Below are 24,404 nucleotides of genomic sequence, written 5' to 3'. Positions count from 1 at the left end.
TAAGCTTAGTGAATTGAGGCCAATGACATGAAGACAGCAGATAATGACTTTGTGACAGCAAGTAGTGACAGCAGATAGTGATTTAGTGACAGCAGATAATGGCATGGCAGAGCTTATCAAGCAGCTGCCACATGGGACTGGTTTGGCAAACGTAGGGTAAGCATATAAAGTTGTAATTTTAATTATATTTATCACAATTATGCTTTTACACAAAGGTACAGATCCCCTTTAAGCTTGGTTAAAGGAAACATGACATGGGGACTTTTTAGCTTAGTTAAAGGAAACATGACATGGAGACTTATCTATAAAATATACATACTGTACCTAGGGCTTCCTCCAGACTCCTCCATGCTAATCTCTGCCATGTCATCCTCCTCTGCCTCCTCATTTATCTGCAGTTGGCCCCAGAAAGCCCACCGGTTTGGGGCCAACTGCGCATGCATGGCCTAGGTGCGTGTGCTCCCTGACTTGCTCCCGTAGTCGAGAGCGCTCTGCACCTGCGCAGAATGCGCTCTGCACTACTGCGCAGAATGCTTCCAACAACAGGAGTGTGACGGGAGCATGCTCGGCAAGACAGCGCCAACTGGATGACTTACCGGGGCCAGTTGCAGACAAACGAGGAGGACGGTGTGGGAGCAATAAGCCTGGAGGGGGCTGGAGGAAGCCCCACGTATGTATATTTTATGAATAATTTCCCATCTCAGGTACACTTTAAGATGTTGCTAATATTATGTGATATTGGCTCCCTCTCCTCTGTTCTATTTTTTAGATGTATCTGAAGAGAACAAGACCAGTTGTCAACCAGACTAATGGATGGAATGCTGTTTGATTGGTCACCGTTTGATGATTGTGCAGTTAATGACATAGGGATGGAAGGTAGTGACATCGGGGAGGTAGTAGTGATAGGCAAGTAGCAACACAGGGACACAAAGCAGTGATAGGCTGGCAGTAAAGTATGGATATCACTGAGATGCAAACAATTTTTAGTTGATACAGGATTATGCGAATGTATGAATCTTAAAATTGGACCAATTTGACTGGTCCATTTTGAGGCTGCAAAACATTTGCATACTGTGACAATTCAGCACCACGGTCCCGGCTAAATTACGTTAAAAAGACTGTTGTTAAGTATTCAAAGCGCACTGGTTACTAAATGCATATGTTTCACACTATCATCAGAGTGCGCTTTAAGCGTATTGCGTACAGCAATACTCCACAAAGATCTATAATTTAAGTCCAGCGCACATCTCCTGTTTGCAATACAAATTAGTCCCAAATCAGATGTCCTTAATTATTGCTTCAATCTTCTCCGGTTCCACCACCAGAAATCACCAATATAAAACGCACTCACCAGATACAGTGTGACCACTGCCAGACTGGTCAATCAGCACACACCTCCAGGATACCCCAGCACTTCAGGTCCTGGTCCTTTTATACATGTATTCCCTGTCCAGGTTCACTTGTCCAGATTCATGTATCCCTACCGTCTCAAACAAGAGCCTCTCATAGTGTAATATTGTTTTAAAACCACTAAAACTTTATTAAAATATTGCACTCACATGTCACCAAGTTGTAATCATGGCACAGAGTTTAATCACGGGCTCTCCCCCGTAGCCAAGCCGGGCTGGATGATACTTTCGCGTTCTGGCGTTCCAACCGCCGCTGCTTTCTTCCCAGAGCGGGGAGTTGGACGCACTGGGAAGAAAGCAGCGGCGGTATGCCCGCATGTTTCTCTACTCCTTCTGTATAAGGATAAAGAAGCAGCAGTAGCAGCTCACCTCCTTCAAAGTTACCGTAGTGACAGCTAACCTCTTCTGTTCTGATTTCGGAAACATCCGATTGTGTGGTTTATTCCAAATTTCGAAATAAGTGGGTTCTAAGGGCCGACACCCTTTTGGAAAGTCATATTTATGACAAAAATTGATTACATATTTGTGAGGTCAAGGAAAGGTTTACTGTTATGCTGGGTACACACGTTGCGTTCCCGCACTCGATTCCTGTTGGATTCCCGTCGATTCGTTTATTTCCGACATGTCCGATTCGCGGGTCGATGGATCGTTAGGTCGATTTGCCATACTTTACATGGCATTCGACCTAAAAATCATCGAAATGCGCTCGTAAATGCTCGGAAATAATCGAATTGTCGGGAATCGAGCTGCGCATTCGATGCGGGAACGCACTGTGTGTACCCAGCATAAGGTCATCTGCTCTCTGGGCTTAGCCAGCTGGAAGAGGGCCTCCTTTGATCCTTCAGGCTATAGAGTCAGGTGACAACAAACCATGCTGAGATTGGTGCCGGGCTGTGTCTGAACTGCAAAAATACCTTAAATTGCTTCTGTCAAACTCATGACCTGATCTGAAGGATTGGATTATAAAGGCTGCCATACACTGGTCGATTGCCACCAGATCCACCAGCAGATAGATCCCTCTGTGATCGAATCTGATCAAAGAGGGATCTATTGGCTGCCTACTCTGCAAACAGGTTTTTGAATCGATTTCACTATGAAACCCATTCACAAGCAAGCTGCCCCCCCCCCCCCCCCCCCCGCATGCATTACCTGATCCAGCCCGCGTGAGTCCCCTGGTCTCCGCTGCCTCTTCTCCGTTCTCTCTTCTCCGCGCTGGGTTCCAGGGAAAGGGAAGTAAAGTGAAGCCAGCCGGAGCCCAGCGTGGAGTAGTGACAGCGGGGACACGCCCTGGCGGAACAGTTAACGTATTACCGCTAGCGTCGGTCGTTGGACATTCGAACGCCGCTATCGACGCACTCCCAACCCGCCGGCGATCGAGCAAAATCTTCCGCACGGACATGTCGACGGGATCGATCGATTTTGGATGGAAATCAATTGTTTGTTCAGCGTTTGCGCAACGATTTCACAGCAGATTCGATCACGAATCTGCTGTATATCGGCGGGAAATAGCATAAGTGTATGGGCCCCTTAAACCTTCTAGGCGTCTAGTAAAAGCTTTTCACACCTGGGTGCTTGGAGGAACGTCTCCTAAGGGATTTTTAATTGACCTTGGCATGAGAAGGTTTCTCCAGCCATTTGGTGTAAGAGAAACAGTAGCCTCAATTCACTAAGCTTTACCAAACGTTTGATAATTTACCTCATGGGTAAAATCTAATTTTGAATTCACTATGGTGTTATAGATTTATTGAACGTTTCACTATGGGCTTATAGATTTATTGAACGTTTTATCGATAAAACATTTGATAAATATATAACACCTTAGTGAATCCGAAATTAGGTTTTACCCATGAGGTAAATTATCAAACGTTTGATAAAGTGTTTGATAAAGCTTTGTGAATTGATGCCAAAGTTGATTTAAAATGTAATTTTGTATTGCAATGGAATGTGCGCTTGCGACTCAAATGAGAGCCCATTTCCACTACCGCGAATTTGCATGCGTTTGCCCCATGCAAATTCGCATAGCCAATACAAGTGGATGGGACTGTTTCCACTTGTCAGGATTTCTGAGCGCTTTCGTCCGCGTCAAAAATTCGCATGGCAGAGCCATCAGAATTTGCATACCACATACCGCTATGCGGGTGTATGCGAATTTTCATGCGAATTTGCATGGAATCAATTGAAAAGCACACAGGTACTGCCATAGTTAAATTTACATACAGCGTCATTCACGCGAATTCGCATGAAAATTTGCATACAACCGCATGCGAAATTTGCATCTGCATGCAAATTTTTTCCGCGGCGATTCGCACCGCACAAGTGGAAATGGGCCCTCAGCATTTGGTATGACATATTCGATATGACATATTGAAGGCGTCACACATACCAAACTTGCAAAATTCTTCATCAACTCAGAATTATTTGCATCTCATTGACCAAACTTTATTAGAGAAGTTGTGACTGGAAGGCACCCCATCACTTCCTACTCACCCCACCACTTCATGAGTGTTTAATACATGACTTCTGGAGCTCTCAAGGTCCTGGCCTTCATGTGGCCCTCAGGCCTCTGCTGCAGTGGTGTAGTTGAAGCAGGTTGTTATCACATTTGTGCAGTTATGCAGCGTTTTGAAGCAGTCGCATGCGAAAACTCGTAATGATTTTCTATGGGGCCTCTGCATTTTCAGGAGGCATTTGCAAACCTACATAACACTGAAAAAAGCTACATCCTGCACTACCTTTCCACACAGTGCATGCGATTCCTCATAAATTCACTGGCTACTGTTAGACACACACACACACACACACGCGCGCGCACGCACGCACGCACGCACGCACACACACACACACACACCCCGCAGTTTCGCGGGCTGACAGAGGAGCGCACTCGTTGGAACAGGTGGGTTGCTACTCTGCTGAAAACACTGCAGGGGCCCCAGGGTGCAGTTAAATTGGGGGGCTAGTTCTAGCAACAATGGGGCTCCAGGGCAAAATTGACCCAAGGGGCCAACAGACACCACCCTCCCAGACAAAAAAAGCATCATTAGGGACCCTTTGTTGCAACCGAGTTTCCCTCTTGTGCGCCTGAGCTGGCTGCTGACCTCCCTCCCAATTTAGCCGTGTCTCCTCGGACCCCTGCAGAGTCTTTGGCAGTGTAGCATCTCACTTGCCCGCCAGAACAGGTGAGACTCCCAGTGTTCCCCAACCCTGTCCTCAAGGCCCACCAACAGTGCATGTTTTGTAGAAAGCCACAGAGGTAGTTAATCAGCTCTGCTGAGACACTAATTGTGCATGTTTGTGGTTTCCTGCAAAACATGTACTGTTGGTGGGCCTTGATGACAGGGTTGGGGAATTCTGCTCTACTCTGAGGCCCAGTGCATACCAAAAACCTCTAGCAGATCTGCAAAACGCTAGAGGTTTTTGAAGCAGATTTCAGAGCGATTCTAGACATGTTTTCTACACATGCCTAGCGTTTTTTGGAGCATTTTTGTGTAGCAGATTACAAATATTGTTACAGTAAAGCTGTTACTGAACAGCTTCTGTAACAAAAACGCCTGGAAAACCACTCTGATCTAACGTTTTTCAGTGCGGTTTTCCACTTCCCTATAACATTTATAACTATAAACTTATAAACTATAAACCTATAACTTCCCTAAAACTTTAACATTGAGGCAGAAACGCCTCAGAAATCTAAAAAATGCTGCAGCCCCTGAGTTTGCATTTGTGGAAAAAACGAACTGCTCTGGTGTGCACCATCCCATTCACTTTCATAAGCCAAGCGGTTTTCCCCCTGCAAGCATTTTAAAAAACGCTTCAGAACCGCTCTGGTGTGCACCAGCCCTAACAAAGACTCTGCAGAGGCCCCTGGGAACAATAGTTAAAGGGAACCTAAACTGAGAAGAACATGTATTTTTCCTTTTAAAATAATACCAGTTGCCTGACTCTCTTGCTGCTCCTGTGTCTTTAATACTTTCAGCCACAGCCCCTGAATAAGCATGCAGATCAGGTGCTTTGACTGAAGTCAGACTGGATTAGCTGCATGCCTGTTTCAGGTGTGTGATTCAGCCACTGCTGCAGCCAAAGAGATCAGCAGAACTACCAGGCAACTGGTATTGTTTAAAAGGAAACATCAATATCCTTCTCAGTTTAGGTTCCCTTTAAGATGGGGAGATGCTTTGGGGCCCCTACAGGCTCTGGGGCGATTGCCCCCTCTGCCTCTATGGTAGCGCCGGCCCTGCTAACCGGGGGAAGGAGGGGCAGCAGACTTAGGTGCCCTGGGGTGAATTGGGCAGCCACAAATGGCCTATAATGCTGCTTTAGGGAAGGGCAGGTTTGTCATAGGAGCCCTATTGTTGCTAGAACCAGGGGCGGCGCCAGGGGGGTGCAATGGGGTGCTCAAGCACCCCCTAGAATTGTCCAAGCACCCCCTGGCATGAACTGACTTCAGGCGTCTAAGAGACGCCGAGTCAGTTCACAGCGGCAGCCCGAAGCAGCAGAGCAGGGCTACGGTAAGATGGCTTCCGAAAGCCCTGCTCTGCAGACTTTGAGTCTGCAGTGCAGGGCTTCGGGTGGCCATTTTCCCGTAGCCCTGCTCTCAGCGCGGGGTAATACAGGCAGGAAGTCACGTGACGTCGGGAAGGAAGAGGATCGTGGGAGCTGCGCGCCACAAGGAGGTCTGGACAAGAGGAGGTCGGGACAGGAGGTCTTCTGACTGTAGGTGAGTAAATAGGTTTTTCTTTTTCAACAGGTGGTGCTGATTGTGGTCAGAACTGCTGAGGATTGTGCATATTGTGGTCAGATCTGCTGAGGATTTTGCATATTGGGGTCATATCTGCTAACACTTGTGCATATTGGGGTCATATCTGCTAACGATTGTGCATATTGGGGTCATATCTGCTAACGATTGTGCATATTGGGGTCATATCTGCTAACGATTGTGCATATTGGGGTCATATCTGCTAACGATTGTGCATATTGGGGTCATATCTGCTAACGATTGTGCATATTGGGGTCAGATCTGCCAACGATTGTCCATATTGGGGTCAGATCTGCCAAATTATTGAACGTGTTTTTTGTTCAAATCTGCTCACATTACGTGTATTTTCTTGAGAAAACCTGCACAATTATGTGAATTTTCTCGGGAAAGGGTCACCAAAACTTGGGCCCTCTGTCTTTGTGTTGCACTTTTAAAGGGAATCCGAGGTGAGAATAATATTGAGGCTGCCATATTTATCTCTTTTTAAGCAATACCAACTGCCTGGCTGTCGTGCTGGTCCTCTGCCTCTAATTTTTTAAACCATAGACCCTGACCCATGCAGCAGGTCAGGGGTTTCTGACAATATTGTCAGAACTTACAAGATTAGCTGCATGCTTGTTTCTGGTGTAATTCAGTTCACTACTGCAGCCAAATAGATCAGCAGGGCTGCCAGGCAACTAGAATTGTTTAAAAGGAAATAAATATGGCAGCCTCCATATCACTCACCCCGAGTTCACATTAAATTACAGTTAGCTCCGCCCTCATCGGGTCATGACCACGCCCATTCATTTGCCACAGGTTGTAGCCACACCCATTTTTGCTGCGGTGCGCAGGTCATCAGCTACCCCGGAAATTGGTCCAGCACCTGCATAGCACCCCCTAAAAAAAAATCCTGGAGCCGCCACTGGCTAGGACCAACCCTATATGTGCCTTCAGCTGTAGCTGTGTGTATATTTATCTTCAACTGGCCTTCAGGAAAACTGCTAGTGACCCCATTATATGGGTGGTGTGATTATAAATCTATATATCCTCTCATTGATGCCATCTTTACCAATGCATTATAAAATGCCTGAGAATCCCTCAGAAGTTACTTTTCTAGAATTGAAAGAACAGTGTCAAGTAAAAGCTTATTGTTTCCTTGAGGCAGGGGTCACACTTGTCGGCTTTCGTGCGCTTTTTCTGCACAGAAAAACTGTTTTCAACTGAGAACTCATGTTAATCAATGAGCTAGGTCACACTTGAATGTAGATTTCGCACGCAGAAAAAAAACTGACATCTTGCGCAATTTGTCAGTTTTCTCTATAAATTACATTAGCTGTTGTAAGGTAGAGGTCACATTTGTCTTTCAGTTTTCTGAAAAGTGTAGCATCAGGCAAGTGTGACCCCTGCCTGAATGCAGTATAATTGGGATATACAGTATAAGAACACAGATACACTGGTCTGAACACGTCTGTCTGTACAGATTACAAGCAGCAGCAATTTCCTAGTCTGTAGTCTGTATGGGGTGTGCAGTAATATAATAAACAGGATCTGGCGGGGCCCCACTCTGTACAGCAGCCAATCAGCTCCGGGCAATGTGACAAGGCAGTAAAGGAACGTGGTGATTGTGGGCAGGACCCCAGCTGGAAGCTGGCCATTGTGTGCGCAGCGCAGTCTGCCTGGCTGTGTGTTGAGGCTGCCCGCAATCTATCAAGGTAAGGAGCGCAGCAGAGGCTGGAAGGAGGTTTGTGCTGTGCTGCTCTATGGCTCATAGCCAGCCTTCCTTCCTGTGTGTACTGTTGTTGTGCTGATGCATGCATTGCACCCGGACACGTTTGCAATAGCAGAGGTGGGAGTTGGTGGCCAATATTATATTCCTCCACTGTCTAGATTGCAAGGTGCAGTGTTTCTCATATACTGTACTGAGGAAGGACTGCACAGCATGCAGCCATCTGTTCTGTACTACAAGTCCCATAGTGCATTTGTTTCTTGTAGAACGTGCGACTGACAAACAGTGCAAATGGAGGAATTACTGCTGGAATGAGTGCAGGAAGGCTACTAGTGATGGCAGTGGACGTGTGCTCAGCCCTGTCATCTGCTGAGTGACATCTAATGAAGTAGAAAAACTTGTTTGAGATTTGTTGGACATACTTTACTTTGTTTCATCACTATGGCTTTTACAGCTCTATCCTTCCTTTGTCATATTTGCATGCAACTAAATTGGGGCTTGTTCACATTGGTAGTGCAGTTCAGTATACCACACAGAGTCCTATTTATAAAAAGGGGGTGATCAAAAACCAAATCACAATTTCCTTGTATACTTTTAAAACTTTTATTGCCACTTTTATAACTTATGCTGAAAAAACACAGCTTTTTCTGACCATCAAGCTGATTCATTCATATGTAGGTCCCATAATGTTCAGTTTGCTGGAACACTAAAGGACAACTGAAGTGAGAAGAATATAGATGCTGCCATATTTATTTCCCTTTAAAGGATACCGGAGGTGACATGTGACATGATGAGATAGACGTGTATGTACAGTGCCTAGCACACAAATAACTATGCGGTGTTCATTTTTTCCCCTCTATCTGCCTGAAAGAGTTAAACATCAGGTATGTGGCAGTTCCTGTCTGAGTCAGGATTAGGTCAGACTACAGTGTGACCCTCACTGATAAGAAATGACAACTATAAAACCCTTTCCTAGCAGAAAATGGCTTTTGACAGCAGGGAAGAGATAAAAAGGGTCAATAGTTCATAGATTTTAGCTCTGGCATACTTCAATGAATGTGTCATTGAGCAAAAACAATAAAAACTTAAAAAGTAGATTTAAATATAAAATAAAACTGTGGAATATCTTAAGTCATTTTTAGGAGGAGGATAGATACAATTGTTTCATTAGTTTTTTTTTTTTTGTTTTTTTTTTTACCTCGGGTATTCTTTAAAGGGAGTCTGCAGTGAAATTTAAAACAAAAACAGATACTTGCCTAGGGAGAGGGAAAGCTTTGGGTCCTAATGAGCTTTCCTGTACTCCTCCCGGTCCCCGCGTTCCAGCGCTGGATCCCCCGTTAGCAGCCTCCAACCGATCGGTCGGAAACTGCTCTCCGCCGCTGCCTGAGGCTTTGGAAGTCTTTGGGAGCCTGCATGCTCCCGAAGATGGGCTGCTCCGTACTGTGAATGCGCGAGCATGCTGTCTTGTGCATGCTCAGTACTGAGCCATCCGTCTTCGGGAGCACTTGGGCTCCCAAAGACTTCCAAAGCCTCCCATGGCAGGAGATTTGAACCGGGGATCCAGTGCTGGAATGCAGGGACAGTGAGGAGGACAGGAAGCTGATCTATTTGGCTGCAGTAGTGTTTGAATAACACCAGAAACAAGCATGCAGCTAATCTTGTCATATCTGACAATAATGTTTGAAACACCTGATCTGCTGTGTGTGTGTTCAGGGTCTATGGCTAAAATTATTAGATGCGCAGGCTTAGCAAAATAGGCAAAGTATTGCTTAAAGTGGACCTGAACTCTTGCACATGACAGAAGGAAAACATACAGAAATGTACCCTGTATGTATTTAGAGAGTTTAGCCTGTCTAGTTTCCCCTCATCTGTGTCTAATCACAAGTTGTAATTTGATTTCTCCCCAGTGTCAACTGACTGACTTGGCAGATAAGCTAATTTGAAATAACAGGATGTTAACAATATGTCTGCTTCCATGAAAGTAGGGAGTAGAAACAGTGCAGACTTGTTATAGAATGTGTATAGGCTCTAACAGAGAAATGTTTTTCTTTGAAGATTACTATGCTGTTGCGTATCTTTTAGAGCAGAGAGGAAGTTCAGGTGCATCGTTTAAAAGGAAATAAATATGGCAGCATCCATAGACCTCTTGCTTCAGTTGGAGGAGAAAGATTGGAGGAGAAAAGAAACAAAAAGTAAAGGGCAGAAATGACATCAGGATTTGCATACATTTGAAATCTATGCTGGTAGACTTGGGCGCAGGATACAGCCGGTATATGGCTGATCCTGCTTCTGCACAAGTCCGGGCCGTGCTAATTACTATTCCCCCTCCAGGCCGCCATGGTGGATAGTGGGGGATTATATAATTCGGCTTCCAGCGATTGCTGGAGGCTGAATTATTGTTTTTTTTAAGTAACTTCGGCTCCGTCTTCTGACGGCGCCGACGTTACTCACTGAGCGCTGCTCAGTTGTGATTCCTTTTATAGTCTATGGTGGCGTTGGCTGCGCCCAAATCTAGCAGCGCTAAAAAGCACTAGTCCGCAGGATTTAGCCTAAACTGTGGGCAAAAGACATGGTTCCCACCAGGAACAGAATTCTTTTCATTTACTATGTAACATTTACTGAAATCAAAACGTGGACAGTACAATACATGTGTTAAGTAAGTAGATTAAGTATTTATCTACTTGTATATGTGGTTTTTATTTCCCTGGCATACTATGGCTAATCCTACTGCTTTAAAGATATTCCATAGAAGGCAACATCTGTTGTTCCCACTAACACACTGCCCTACTGTGCAATGCCTTACCACACTTTTGCAGGCATTTCTCTGTGCTACCCCATTCTGTGTAATGAACAAGATGTCATAGTGGATGGGCAGTACACAATTGCAATGCAGGGCACTGGAACAAGCCCATAGAGACTATAAGACATGCACACGTTATTTTCAAATTCGTGTTAAGCTAAAAAAAAAAAAAAAAAAAAAAAACAACACAGATACTCACCTATGGAAAGGGAAGGCTCTGGGTCCTTTAGAGCAGGGGTCCCCAACCTTGTTCGGGCTGGGGGCTGCTATCCATACCAAACTTTTCCCTGGGGACCAGAGCGTTTGGTGGGGGGCGTTGTGGCGGGTTTCAAGGATGGAGGGGGTTTTGTTCAGGTGCTGCAAAGGTAGCCAGGTATAGGGTAGCCAGGTATAGTTGCCCCAGTATAGGGAGTATAGTAACCCCAGTATAGGTACTGTTGCCCCCCTCCCCCTGCGGCCACCACTCGTAATAGCTTAGCTGGTGGCCACTTCCTCTTTCATATTTCCCTGTCCGCCCCTCTCCTCCATGCCCGTCTTTTCTTTCACAGCAGCGCGTCCCCTGACTCCTGTGAACAGGCAGGAATCGGCTTCCTGTAGCGGCGATGTATATCGCCGTTACCAGGGGGACTGCTGTCCTGCTTGTTCACAGTAGCCAGGTGACGCGCTGCTGTGAAAGAAAAGACGGGCATGGAGGAGAGGGTCGGACAGGGAAATATGAAAGAGGAAGTTGCCACCAGCTAAAGTATCACGAGCGGGGGTGGGGGGGCTGGGAAAAGTGAGGCCTGCGGACCAGGAAGAAACGACCCACAGGCTAGCAGTGGGCCGCGGCCCGGTAGTTGGGGACCCCTGCTATAGAGCCTTCCCGCTCTTCTCACGTCCCTTAGTTCCAGCACTGGCTCCGCTGGTAGCAGTATTCGACCGATCAGTCGAATACTGCTCTCTGTCACCGCAGGAGGCTTCGGAAGTCTTCAGGAGACCAAATGCTCCCAAAGACGGGGGGCTCCGTACTGCGCATGTGCGAACGCCCTCTCACAAGGCGCTCATGCTTGCACAGTACAGAGCCGCCCGTCTTCGTGGGCACTCGGGCTCCCGAAGACATCCAAAGCCCAGACCCAGAGCCTTCCCTCTCCATAGATAGAGGTAATTTAGTTCAGAACGATAGTGTACTAATACAGCTATTAGCACACTATTGTTCTGTGCTAAATTACCCCAAGACTGCACACAGCGCAGTGCGCTGTGCACATAGGAACTAATTGCGGCAAGTGGAGGGGGAGTTCCTGATGACAGGCAGAGAGGAGGAAGTACTGACACTTCCTCCCGACCCTTCATCGAGAGCTCTGCATTACGGATGAGCAGAGCTGGAGGGGTAGGATAGTGCTGTGACACTTATGTCACAGCACAGCAACTAAATAAAGCATTAAACATAGTATATTAAACAGTGAGGTCAGGGGTACTTCAATGTTGGGTTTACATTGACAACCAATAACTGACGTGTTTTAACAGATTCAGTTGTTCAGCAGTTGCTGTGTGTTTTCATCGTCTTCTTTTTACTGGGTCCACAACACACACAAAAATGCATGCAGCAGTGCTTTTTCACGAAACACTGCGCTACAGTGCATAGATCTTAACGCCCATTAGAAGACAGTAGACACTAGATTCATTTTTAAAACAAACCCGAGGCAAACCTCTGGTGAAAAATCAAATACTTATGGAGAGGAAAGCCTTTGGATTCTCCAGACTAGGGACTTGCCACACTGTCCTCTGGACCTCTGCCACTGCCCGAACCCTCCCAAACATCAGGACGGCACTTTTGTTCTGGTACTAGTCTTCTATGCTCAACAACGGGAGACCGGAGAACTGTGTGGGAAGCCTCTATAGCTGGGGTGTCAAACTCAAATACAAAGTGGGTTGAAATTGAATACTGGGTCCAAGTCCTGGGCAAATGTCTAGTGGCTAGCTCCCTCCTTTATAAAAGTTGCATGGTGACTAATGGCTCCCCTCCCTCCCCCTATACAGTACTCTGGTGTTAAGTGATATTCCCTTCCTCCCCTCTACATTTCCTTGGTATGTAGTACCCCCCTTTCTCCCCTATACAGTTCCTTGGTGTCTAGGGTCCCCTCCTATATTCAGTTCCCTGATGTTTAATGGCCCCACCCCTCACACCCTTAAACAGTTTCCTGGTGTCTTGTAAGCAGCATATCACATAGCAGCAACACACATATTTACCGTCTCCTTCAGAAGCAGTCCCGGCCACGGCTGCATACGATCTTCCTTCCTGGTATAAAGCCGCATCTACACGAGTAGATGCGGCCGCGATGCGCCTTATCAATCGAGCCGCTGATGCGGCTCGATTGATAAGATCCGACAGGACGGATCTCCGCACCGCCGATTCCCTGCTCGCTCCCCGCAAGGGGACAATGGCAGGGAATCGAGCGGAAGATAAGCGGGGACGAGCGGGGAATCGAATGCAGCGCACGCGCGGCGAGCGGGGACGCGGCGGGCACGCGGAAGAGGCGATCCGGCGGCTAATCGAGCCGCCGGATCGCAGCCTCATCTACCCGTGTAAGTTCGTGTCTCGAAACTGCTGACTCATCAGGGGCTGAGGAGTCAGCAGTGCTGCCGAAACCGGTAGGGTGGAGCCTAGAGAGACACGCTGAACTTGCACCAGGAAGGAAGATCGTATGCAGCCATGGCCGGGACCGCTTCTGAAGGAGACGGTGACTGTCCGATGCTGCATATAAAGAGTATTTGATGTACGCATATAGGTTTTAGAAAGTGGTTTTATTAAAATATTGATTTACACATAAGCTTTGTATCCCGAGGTGTGATTGGATCTCATTTAAAGGGAGCAAAAGCAATTGATCTGCTATCATACAAAAAACGCTCTGGGGAGCAGGGACTTTAGGGGTGACCCTGATACTCTGGTGACAGTTATCACGACCCGTGGATGCTTTGGGTGCATGCTGAATATACACAAGCGGAGATTTAAAGTGATACACACAGTCTGCACTATGATGTGTTTCTTTTAATGTGTTTTATTTAAGGTGTTTATATAACACTATATAGTCTTTCGATTGCGCTCCCCTATTATCACCCCCCCTCAATATCAAGGCCTGCCGCAACTCGAGACAGATGCTACATGTACATCTCAAATATTCAAACAGTGCTTATTGAGTGCGCTACCCCTTCCCAATGTTCAATAGCTACACACAGGTCCTCTTTGGCACGTCTTCTGCTGTTAAGCGTCCAGTATTCAGAATTCAGGTGCTCCAAACGTATTCACCCATTATTTGAAAATTCACATGTGTAAAAAGAGAAACAGACACAGAATCATAGTGCGATCTGCTAATATGAAACCATGTAGGGACCTTCACCCTATGGGGTCCAATAGTGCAATTAGTATAGTGGGATCACCTCTCTATCCGTGACCATATAGCCAACAATTAGCACGCTCACCTTGCTGTCGGGCTGCCCAGCCCTACAGACAGCATCAGCGCTTAAGGGTTGACCGATTTCCTTCAGGCAATCAATGACTCATCCAATCTCAAACAAAGCAGTGAGACAATATCATAGTGCAATCTTGTTTACACCACCACTGAATCTTATAACCATTAACATCTATTGTTCTCCTGCTCACCCTTTAATCCTGCTGCCCACACTCACAGACAGCTGTCCACGCTTATGGGTGTGCAGTCTCAACCTCACTGGTTACAAGTACATCCACCTTCACAATTTGCTGGCAGGAACTTTAGGCATAGATCTATAGACTAAAAAACTTCCAATAGTGTAAAATCCACGATTTATTGTATAAAAGTTTAAGAGTTATACTCACAAACATAAGATAAAAAAGCGCATGTAATTTTAAAACTCTCAGGGGACGTCTCCTCCTGCTGCTGGTCGCTTCCCTTCCAGGCTCCGCCCTACGCGTTACGTCATACGACTCATAGCCCCTGATGAGTCGTATGACGTAACGCGTAGGGCGGAGCCTGGAAGGGAAGCGACCAGCAGCAGGAGGAGACGTCCCCTGAGAGTTTTAAAATTACATGCGCTTTTTTATCTTATGTTTGTGAGTATAACTCTTAAACTTTTATACAATAAATCGTGGATTTTACACTATTGGAAGTTTTTTAGTCTATAGATCTATGCCTAAAGTTCCTGCCAGCAAATTGTGAAGGTGGATGTACTTGTAACCAGTGAGGTTGAGACTGCACACCCATAAGCGTGGACAGCTGTCTGTGAGTGTGGGCAGCAGGATTAAAGGGTGAGCAGGAGAACAATAGATGTTAATGGTTATAAGATTCAGTGGTGGTGTAAACAAGATTGCACTATGATATTGTCTCACTGCTTTGTTTGAGATTGGATGAGTCATTGATTGCCTGAAGGAAATCGGTCAACCCTTAAGCGCTGATGCTGTCTGTAGGGCTGGGCAGCCCGACAGCAAGGTGAGCGTGCTAATTGTTGGCTATATGGTCACGGATAGAGAGGTGATCCCACTATACTAATTGCACTATTGGACCCCATAGGGTGAAGGTCCCTACATGGTTTCATATTAGCAGATCGCACTATGATTCTGTGTCTGTTTCTCTTTTTACACATGTGAATTTTCAAATAATGGGTGAATACGTTTGGAGCACCTGAATTCTGAATACTGGACGCTTAACAGCAGAAGACGTGCCAAAGAGGACCTGTGTGTAGCTATTGAACATTGGGAAGGGGTAGCGCACTCAATAAGCACTGTTTGAAGGTGTTTATATGATTGAAGAGGCATGTGATTTTGAACACTGAGCACTAGTAGATTGGTTGGATGCTTCTGTGATGTCATCTAGGCAAGTTCTGTCAGATTAAAATCAATTACCTTGATTCATTAAACTTCGATATTACCATGCGCGGCAATATTACACCGCGCACAAGCGTAACTACCATGTGATATGCTCGTAGCGCGGGCACTACTACGGCAACGCAGTTTGATGAATCAAGGCCAATAGCGGTCCTCTGGTTTGTCACCCATCATAACATATGTTATCCTGCCAAGGTCATGCTCCTTTTTATGCTTTTAACCTAGAGTGAGGGCCCATTTCCACTATCGCGAATTCGCATGCGTTTTTCGCATGCAAATTCGCACAGCAATACAAGTGAATGGGACTGTTTCCACTTGTCAGGATTCCTTTGCGTTTTTCTGTGCAGAAAAAATTTGCATGGCAGAGCCATCAGAATTCGCATATCGCATACCGCTATGCGAATCGCATACAATGTATTTAATAGGAAATGAGGTTTGGGTATGCGAAATTTTCATGCAAATTCGCATGAAAATTCGCATAGAAACAATGGAAAAGCACACCAGCACTGCCATGGTTAAATTCGCATACATCGTCATCCATGCGAATTTTCATGCGAATTTCATGCTTGTTCAGTGTGCATTTTTTTTTTTTTACAGGCAGTCTATAAATTCCTGCACCTGTGCTATTTGAACCTCATAGGAACTTGAGAAATGCAGTCAAATAAATTAGATTTTTCCACTCTAGCAGTTTTATGCTGGGATCGATCCAAGAGCTGGTATTTCTCATTTATATACTGTAGATTGATAATGCACTATTTTCAGTAGATTTTCGTTAAATTGACTCTAAAGATTGACTCTTCTGCATCTGTAATTTGCAACAGTGCTGTTTCCTTTGTGAAGACAGAAGCAAGGAAAGCATTTAATAACTCTGCCTTACCTTGATCATCCACCATTGAGTTCCCACCCTCATCCTTTAGGAGTCCTATATAGTCAACCTTTCTTTATTTAGAGTTTATGTACTTGTAAAACTTTTTGGGGTTAGATTTGATATCCCTAGCGATTTTGATTTTCAGCTTCGATCTTTGCCAGCCTAATTTATTTTTTACAATTTTTATTGCACTCCTTATAATTGCTTAGTGCAGCCTCGGTCCCCTCCTGTTTTAGGACCTTATAGGCATTGTTTTTCCTCTTCATTTTATCTCTAACCTTTCTATTCATCCATAGAGGCCTTTTTTTTTTATACCTAGACATTTTGTTTCCATATGGGATATACATACTACAATATTGATTGAGAATAAGTTTTTAAAAGCTTGCCATTTCCCTTCAGTGTCCTCCCCTTGTAGTACATTATCCCAGTTCACCAAACTTAGTGCCTGCCTAAGTTGATTGAACTTTGCTTTTCTAAGATTCATAGTTTTAGTGGTCCCGCTGCCCCGTGGCCTATCAGTCACCAGATCAAACGTTATCATGTTGTGATTACTATTTCCCAAATGTTCTTGAACCTGCACATTTGATACATTTTCTGGTCTATTAGAAATGATCAGATCCAGTAACGCATTCCCCCTAGTTGGTTCCGTTACCGTTTGAGTCAAGTAATTGTCCTGTAGTGCTGCCAGAAATCTGCTGCTTTTACCATGTTTATGTTAAATTAATGATTTTCCGGTGTGCAGGAGGCGTCTGAGAACAATAGCGGCGGTTGAGTTTCACTACTTCTGAAGTGGAACTCAGTGGAGGTGGCTGCGTTAGGTTTAGGTAGGGAAATTTGTGTTGGGCATAGATGTGGGGAGGTTAAGGTTAGGCGTAGGGGGGAGGTTAGTGTTTCTACTAATGTGAATGTTGCTAGGTAGGGAAAACGTTCATGTTTCCAGTTAGGTGTATGTGGAGGGCAGGACTCAGTTTAAGAGCAGGGAGCAGTCTGCTGACATCAGGAGCTGAGCAGCATCCAAGTCAGCCAGCAAATTAATCAGTTATCAGGGCTGTTTCACACTGCAAGAGCTTTTACTAAGCTCTTGCTAATAAAATTATATGTGTGTGTTCTCACATTTGGGATGTGATAGTGTTTTTTTTTTTAAATCGCCCATAGCATTACATTTGCAAGAAATTTTAAAATAACTGGTGCTTAAAGTGAATGGGAACCATTTTTTAAAAGTTAATTTTAAGAGGACCTGTCTGCTTTCTATTTTTCTCATGTACTGTGCCCACTTACCCCTTCTCTTGCTACCTAATTGTGCAGATATCAGCTTTTATTCACTTTGACCGTTTCGGTCGAAAAACTGTTGTTTTGGAGAAGGCAGAGCTTCTTTCCCCTGCTCTGTCATGTCTTGGCTTCTCCACCCTGTTCCCCGCCCCTCCTGTCCACGTTCACTATAATGCGTGGCTCTGTGGTCTCCCTCACAGAGCGCGCATGTCTTCCTTTTCACTCGGCATCTTGGGAGACACTGCTGGGACACGTGCACGCTCACGCTCTCTAGTACACGCTCGCACACGTGCACATGGCCTTGCTGCACATTACTTTGCTCTCGCAGAGCCAAATCTCACGCTGCTTCAAGCGCTACGTGGCATACAGGAAAAGGCTGCTGACCCGGAGGATAAAGAAAAGGTCAGCAGCCATCTTGGAAAGCGGGGAAAAGGATTATGGGGCTGATAACCGGACACAGGGGCCGGGGAACGGCAAAAATACCGGTAATACTGTTTTTTATTTGCAACAAAATCATGATTTTATACAAAAAAAAAAAATGGATTCCCATTAGCTTTAAAAAACTTTTGGAGTCTAAACTGATTTTTTTTTTTCCCACAATTTCCCATCAGATTATTTTACTAACTACTGGGCCCACACTTGTCCCCTGCAGAACTGATCCATTTAAAACAGATCAGTTTTTGTAAACCAGTATTTTTTTTCTCTCTCCATTTTGAGAGAAATGGCTTTTTTTGCAGGGAAAAACGTCCCCAGCCGTGGGGGGGGGGGGGGGGGGGGCGCCATGCTGAAGGTCGTCCCTCACCTGGGTCCCCCCTTCCTCACCTGGGTCCGCCCTGCCCCTTTGCTCCTCCAGCTAGTTTCAATCATTTAAAAATAATTTAAAATCAATATAATGTAGCAGGCCGCGTCACTTCCTGTAATGCCGTCCAATGAACATCAGAGGACGGCATTACAGGAAGTTACGCGCCAGCGGTGAGACGCAAGGAAGTTCCCCACTCTGCCCGCTGCCACCCGCCCTGATTGCTATACCCCTCCAGCATGGCGGCCCCCTCTCACCCACAGGCTGTGACACAGAAACTGATCCGTTTCTGTGTCCAAAACTGCCTGTGTAGAGGGGAATCCGTTTTTCCATTCATTTTCACTATCCCTCCGGACCCTCCGTTCAGGTTTTGAAAACTGGTCCCCGCAAACGCAGATGGATCCGTATTTTTTTTCTTGGGTGAAGACGGCTGCTATTTTATTTTTTTTTTCCAAATAATTTTTTATTGAAAATTTTTTTAAACACAGATATACATACAGGGAAGTATGACACGTATAAAACATTGTGTACAGCATCAAGTATGAACTATAACATATGGGTGAGTTCGTGATGGATGCATAGTAGTTTTGTTGGTTCATGCTGTGGGCATGGTTTGGTTGAAGATAGAATACCATGGACATGAACCAGGTTACATCTAATAATCATCAGTAAAAGTTCCTGGATAAAGGAGTTTTATCACTGTCAATAGATGTTGAGAGTTGTCCACCACATGTATAGTAAGGAGCTATAGGAATCGCATATGCATCTCAGATAAGTAAGAGGTTGATGTACAACAAAACTTCATTCTATTTATAGAAAAGTGAAAATGAATTGAAGGGTAGCTATAGATGGATCTAAGTAGAAGAATAGGAGGAAAATAAAGGGGAGGGGGGGGGGAAAGAGAAAGGAAGCAAGAGGGGGTCGGGGGGGAGATAATTAGGGTGTAGGGGGGTATATCTGGTCCTGGTTGTACTAACTGTATGATCTTGATTAGGTTGGATTCTGTGGTGTATTCGTTGTAGAAAGGGTAGGATCTCTATGTAGAATGGTCTTGGCTCTTTCTGAGTCTCTAAAGTCCATCCAAATAGCCCATTTGGTGACAAAGGATTCAGCTTTGTCTGAGGTCGGGGTAAATAGGTCCTCCATACGCATAGTATTATTTATCTCTTTGAAAAGTTCGGCCATAGAAGGTGTTACATCAGATTTCCAGTGTCGGGCGATTAGTAATCTAGCTGAGATAAGTAGGATTGGGGTTATTGATTTTTTGATAGTGGAGGATCTGCCAGGTAGTAAGGTTAGTAGGGCTGTTGATGCTTTCAATGGCAGAGACTCACAATACATCTGCCCATGGATCTCAAACACCCCCTCCCAGAATTTTTGTATTTTGGGGCATTCCCACCATATATGAATGTGGGTTCCTGTAGCTTGTAGACACCTCCAACATTGGTCTGAGCTCTCCCGGTTATATTTAGACACCTGGGATGGCACACGGTACCATCTAGCAAATATTTTGAAATTCCTCTCCTGGAAGTTTAGGGAGACTGAGGATTTGTGTGTTAGTTCAAAGATTTTTTTCCCAGTCTTCTGCGGGAAGAGGCTGTCCTAGGTCCCTATCCCAGGCATCTGTTAACTTGAGGAGATCTTTCTCACTGTTAGTGCATACCAGTAAGGAGTAAATCTGAGAGACTTTGTGATTTAAAGAGGCTGTGGTAGCACATAATCTTTCAAATGGCGTTAGACTTCTGTGTAAATTAGTTTTGGACATTAGAAGTTTGTAGTACCAGGAGAGCTGGGACCACATCAGCCAGTTCACTTTGGGAGGGTTCTGGAGGTTACCTATACTTTCTTTGGACATGAGGCTATTTGAAGTGATGTGTCTCATTTGGGGCCAAAATTTCCTGTCCCAGCCCAAGAAGGAAAGTTGTTGTACTCCCGTAGCTAGGTTAGGATTATCTAGGAGGGGGGTAAGTGGGCTATAAAGAGTGGATAATCTTAGTCGGTCTCTGATGTCACGCCATTTTCTTAGGACAATTTGGGACCAGAAAGCGATGTCATCAGATGCGGGTTTTAAGTGTGGGGGTATCCATAGCAAAGCTCTTGGATCTAATTTGGATGTTACTGATTCAATTATAACCCATTGTTTGTTGTCTCTATCCTGGAACCAGTTCAGTATGTGCGTTAGTAGGGTCGCCTGGTAGTATGTTTTGATGTCAGGTAAGCCCATGCCCCCTTCTGATTTAGGTCGTATAAGGAGTTTAAATTTTGTCCTATGGGTTTTACCTAGCCAAATAAAGTTCAGCATTGTCGATTGTAATTTTTTAAGAAAGGAGGAGGGAAGTCCAATGGGTATAGCTTGCAGTATATAAAGAATTTTGGGAAGAGTATCCATTTTAATAACATTTATGCGACTAGACCAGGTGAGTCTAAGGTTGGTCCAGTTATCAAGTTCTTTTTGGATTTTACTGAGGAGTGGTGGGTAGTTGAGTTGGAATATTTTGCTGGGATCATTGGGTATTAAGATTCCCAGATATTTAAAGTGGTTGGGCTGCCATCGGAACTTAAAAGACTTTTTTAGGGTATGAATAGTTGGTGCTGGGAGATTTATATTTAGTGCTTCAGTTTTTGTGATATTAATTTTGAAATTGCTAACTTCTCCGAATCTATTTAGCTCAGAGAGAATGTGTGGGAATGCAATGTGGGGGTTAGATATGTATAATAATAAATCATCTGCGAATAACGAGACTTTGAAATGATGGTTTCCCACTTTCATCCCCTGAAATGAAGAGCTCTGCCGGAGCGCCAGTGCCAGGTGTTCCATACAGATCACGTATAACAAGGGGGATAGTGGGCATCCCTGCCTAGTGCCGTTAGCAATTTTGAAGGCGTCCGACAGGGTCCCATTATCTCGAACTCTGGCACTGGGATTGTGGTATAGTGATAGTATTTTATTCATGAAAACCTCTCCCAAGCCTAACTGCTTAAGGGAGAGCTCCAGAAATAGCCAGTGGACCCTGTCGAACGCCTTCTCAGCATCCACAGACATAATACAGAGGGGTGAATTAGTTTTCTTGGCGTAGTGAATCAGGGAAACAGTCTTCAACGTATTGTCTCTAGCCTCTCTTCCCGAGACAAAGCCTGCCTGGTCAGTGTGTATAATTGTGGGGAGTAGGGGTTTAAGTCTTTCGGCTAGCATTTTAGCAAAAAGTTTTAGGTCTATGTTGATCAGGGAGATGGGCCTATAATTTACGCAATAGTTTGGGTCTTTGTCTGGTTTGGGGATAACTGTGATATGTGCCATCGTGGTCTGAGGTGTGAAGAAATGAGAGTCATCGATTGAATTGAATGTCTGCAACAATATTGGAGACAAGAGCGTGGAAAATTGTTTAAAAAAGGTTCCCGAGAGGCCATCAGGTCCAGGGCTTTTCCCTTTTTTAAGAGATCCGATACAGGCCATCAATTCAATTTCCGTAAAGTGTTGATCTAAGTCTGTGATAGTTTCGGGTGATAGTGTGGGCAGAGGAGTGGCATCAATGTATGAGGCTATTTTGTCTTTTAGTTTGGTTGGGTCTAGGTCATGGAATTTCCCCTTAAGGTTGTATAAGGCGGTATAGTATGTATTAAATTCTTTAGCTATGTCAGATGTTTTAACTTTGGTCTGATTCTGTGAATTTTTGATTGAGAAAATATTTGTGGAGGGAGTAATTGGATGAAGGGATTTGGCTAGCAGAGTGCCGCATTTACCTCCTCGATGGAAATACATACTTCGGGATTTTTCTCTAGCTATCAAACTGTTTTGATCTATTAAGGATAAAAGAGTTTGTCTGGTATTGAATAGTTTGAGGTCTATGTCGGGTGCGTATTGCTCTTTTAGTTTGTTCTCTAGGTCTTCTATCTCTAAGAGTAGTTTGGAAATTTGCTCACTGCGCTCTCTTTTGAGCCGAGAGCCATGGGAGATGAAGACCCCCCGTAGGACACATTTCAAGGCTTCCCACTTGATGGCGGGTGAGGTTTCATCGTGGCGGTGGTTAAGAGAGAAATTTTCAATGGTTTTTTTAATGTCTGCTGCACATATAGGGTCATGGAGTAAGTTGTCGTTCAACCTCCATTGGCTCTGGGCCCCCAGGGATCTGTGTAGAGCAAATGAGCAAAAGATTGGGGCGTGGTCTGACCACAGTCTGATGCCTATAGACGCCTGAATATTCCTGTCGAGGAGTCTCTGAGAAGTAAGAATATAGTCTATACGACTATGTGATTGGTGAACAGGAGAGAAAAATGTATAATCTCTATTTGTTGGGTAGAGAGTTCTCCAGGCGTCCACTAGGCATAAAGACTGAAGTTTAGATTTAATTTTTACTAGAACTTGTTTAGATAGTGATGTTCGTTGGGAGGAAGAGTCTAGTGTAGGGTTAAGGCAAAAATTGAGGTCGCCTCCCAGAATTATGTTGCCCTCTGCAAATTGTGATAATTTGTTTAAGTATGTGAGTAACGTAGTACCTTGGTTTTGGTTTGGGAGATATATGTTAGCCAGGGTGTATTTTTTTTCTTGAATTTGTATTGTAAGGAAGATATATCTTCCTCGGGTATCCATCTGAGAATTAAGAACATTGAAGCTGAGATTTTTGTGGAATCCTATAGAGACTCCTTTAGACTTGCCTAGGGGGTTTGGGCAATGGTACCATTTGTTGTAGTATTTTGATTTGAATAAAGGTATTTCCCCTTCCCTAAAGTGGGTTTCTTGTAGGAAAATGATGGAAGCGTGTTGTTTGTGGAGGTGGTATAAAATCTGGGACCGTTTGTTGGGTGTGTTAAATCCCTTAACGTTGTAGGATGCTATAGTGCAACTATCCATAGTCTAAGATTGGTAGCAAGTAAGTGGTTAATAAGATATCATTCACCATACAGGATCTAATTGGTATCTTACCTTTAGGGAAGTCGATATCCCCCCTACCAGGGAAGAGCTTGCGGGGGGAGAGAAGCGTAGGTGAGAGAAGAAGGAAAGACAAAAGAAAGATTAGAACTATTAACAGAAATCTCAGGCCTAAGAAGGGCCTGAGTAGAAAACTCTTGAAAATTGTCACACATCCTGGTTGAAACCGTATGATCGGTGTCATCAGGATGAAGGATTTGGTGGGAGATGGAAGCCAAACGTCCGTTCCATTAACTCCCGTCAAACCCGGACTCTATTGTATAAACATTAACACATTCTATTCTAAAACAACAACAACAACAATTTTTGTGAGAGACATATTCCTATGTCTATTTAGCTTCCGTAAGCCTTTAAGAGCGCTTACATCTCGTGACTAGGGAAACTCATCTAAGCCCAGTGGGGTCCCCTGTATATGAGTGCCCAGTGGGTCTGGTATAAAATGGCATGAGGGGGGGGGGGGTGGGGGGGGCCCAGGGGGAGGGGTCTTAGTAGACCCGGGTCTAGTTGAGTGTAAAGTTAGGAGTGATATTTAAGGGCTCGGGAGGTATGAGCTGAATAGTAGTAAACAAAGGGGGCTTCATATGTATCCTGTCACCTTACCATTGCTGTATTGACCGCTTGGTTGACAGGTCAGTGGGTGTTAGAGCTTGAGTATGATACTCCTCCCCTCCCCCCTCCCTCCTATACACACATACACCCCAGCTGGGCATACCTGCCCTTAGCGTTATTCAGAGGGGCAATGACAGTGGGTTGGGTATCTATAGAAAGTAAAGTTAACTTCTACCTAAGGCACCTCTGTCTGGCGGTATGGTAGGTCCTAGTATCAGTTAGAATATAGAGAGGTTAAATGACTATGTTCTTATGTTTGTGGGCGACCTTACAGTCACTCAGAACTACAGGCTATAATAAGATTATCTATCAGTGTTGTTTCTAGTGGGTCTGCTACGGTTCGGGACCCTTTTCCAATTTTCTCTTTGTGGTAGGGCTAGAGTGTCAGTGTGGATTGGCCATTCCTCCAAAGTAATTTCGGGCAGGTC

The 24,404-nt window shown here is 44.9% G+C and overlaps 1 protein-coding gene across 1 annotated transcript in view; it reads left to right on the top strand.

The window, feature by feature from the left end:
• The first annotated feature begins 7,744 nt into the window (after positions 1-7,744).
• Positions 7,745-24,404, top strand: part of SQOR (sulfide quinone oxidoreductase) — a 72,196-nt gene continuing 55,536 nt past the window's right edge. The window contains exon 1 of the mRNA XM_068272507.1: positions 7,745-7,853. The gene's annotated coding sequence lies outside the window, so the exon portion shown is untranslated. The remainder of the gene's footprint in view (positions 7,854-24,404) is intronic.

The sequence above is a fragment of the Hyperolius riggenbachi genome, chromosome 3, assembly GCF_040937935.1.
Source record: "Hyperolius riggenbachi isolate aHypRig1 chromosome 3, aHypRig1.pri, whole genome shotgun sequence".
Taxonomy (NCBI): domain Eukaryota; kingdom Metazoa; phylum Chordata; class Amphibia; order Anura; family Hyperoliidae; genus Hyperolius; species Hyperolius riggenbachi.
The sequence above is the reverse complement of the archived record's forward strand: the minus strand, read 5'-3'. Positions and strand labels throughout refer to the sequence as shown.